Raw genomic sequence first — 1,823 nt, 5'->3', positions numbered from 1 at the left:
TGATGAATATGTGTATGAATGAATGATGATGTGAAATAGATCCCTTGTATCACAACATACGTCCATCAATAATACATGGAGGAATATATGTGTGTGTGTGGATACAGTGTGACCCACTATAGCCTCACTGCTGCTGCTGCTGCTGCTGCTGCTGCTGCAGTCTAATATGGGCACAGCCTACATATGAAATCCACTCTCTTTTCTTTCCCCCGGTCTTCTAACCTGCCTCAGTCCAGCCCAGCCTAGCCCAGTCAAGCCCAGTCCAGTCCAGTCCAGTCCAGCACCAGGAGGACAAACCTATTCTCACAACAACAATAACGGACGCCTGTCTGTAGACCTGCAGACTCTGGAAGTTGAGGCTGTAGTCAATCAGCGGTCATGTTTTGACGACAGCAAGCGGCTGTCCCCCCCTCCTTCACTGAAAATCAGGAGCAAAAAAACCCCACCACCACCACCACCCCCCCTCAGGGAAACGCACGCATGTAGCCGGCCAGTAGCGCACGTCCGTGCCGCTTCTCACCTGCAGCAGCAGCCGCGTATCTCTCCGTCGAAAAGGGGCGAACATTCTAAGGTGTGAGCAAGTTGCCTTTTTTTTTTGCAGATGAGTGTTTACCAAGATCCTCCTTCCCCTCCCTCCCCCCCCCCCGCCCCCACCGGCCCCCACCCAGCCGCCCCCCCCCCCCGGAAAAAAAAAAAAAAAAAAAAAAAAGAACCGACCAAGACACCAGGAGCGGCCGGACATGCTCGCATGCACGCGTGCTGCAAAGAGCCGCCATAGCATCGCGGCTCCAGGGACACAGGGGTGAGAAAACGGGCGGATATGTGTGTGAGTGTGTGGAAGGATACGACGTCTTACCTGAGAAGATGCTTCGGCGCGGCCGTCGCAGTTCCCCCTGCGCCCAGCTTCAACTGCTGAGACTGAGAGCACTGCACAGAGCCAGAGTCGAGCATGCCTATTGGTAGGCACAGACGCGCTGGTTGCTGGCTGCCTGGACTGGGCTCTCCTCACTATACAGCTGAGGTGGGGTGGGCTCCTCACATCATCATCATCGCACGCAGCCAAGCGTTCAGCTTATCAAAATGGTTTCTTCACCCCCCCCCCCCCCCCCGAACTTTGCTTCTCGGGCTCTCTGTCATAGCAACAGCCGTTGGTCTTCCGTGCAGATGTTTTGGTTCTGAAATGGACGTGGAAAAGTAAAGAAAGTATAAAAAAAAAATTTAAAAATTAAAATTAGCGTCAAGTTAAAATGTGGAATTGAACTGAATTTCCCAACTTTTTTTCCCAGTTTTTCACGACCAATTCACCAATGTAACTTTTCATCACTGAATGAAATGATAATCTAAACAAAAACAGAGTAAAAACCTCAGATTGTGATCTGAACTCATATAGTTTGTCAAAATATAACTTATAACTGCAAAAGATTTCAAACATTTAACCCCAAAAACGGTTGAATTGTGACCAAATATCAATATCAGCGAATCATTTTTGATTCTTTCATATCAGTCTTTTTTAGTTTTAAATAGATTTCACCAACAATTCACTGTTTACCATTTAAGGAACATGTGCAGAGTTCAGTCTGTGGTGGCGCTGGTTGGTTCGTCCTCAGACGTTAAAGTCTCCACGTCACTGTGAACTAGGGCTGAGCAGCGGCAACAATCTGTCGATACGATACCTATCACAATACAGGGGGAACGATACGATACCTATCACAATACAGGGGTAATGATACGATACCTATCACGATACAGGGGTAACGATACTAAAAGCACAACGTTACAGGGGTAACGATACGATACCTATCACGATACAGGGGTAACGATAC

General features: G+C 48.3%; 1 protein-coding gene across 1 annotated transcript in view; it reads right to left on the bottom strand.

The window, feature by feature from the left end:
- jcadb (junctional cadherin 5 associated b) overlaps window positions 1-941 on the bottom strand; it is a 14,379-nt gene extending 13,438 nt beyond the window's left edge. Inside the window, exon 1 of the mRNA XM_025052457.1 lies at window positions 857-941. The gene's annotated coding sequence lies outside the window, so the exon portion shown is untranslated. The remainder of the gene's footprint in view (window positions 1-856) is intronic.
- Window positions 942-1,823: the final 882 nt, after the last annotated feature.

Source organism: Cynoglossus semilaevis, chromosome 20 (assembly GCF_000523025.1).
Source record: "Cynoglossus semilaevis isolate Cse_v1.0 chromosome 20, Cse_v1.0, whole genome shotgun sequence".
NCBI lineage: Eukaryota > Metazoa > Chordata > Actinopteri > Pleuronectiformes > Cynoglossidae > Cynoglossus > Cynoglossus semilaevis.
The sequence above is the reverse complement of the archived record's forward strand: the minus strand, read 5'-3'. Positions and strand labels throughout refer to the sequence as shown.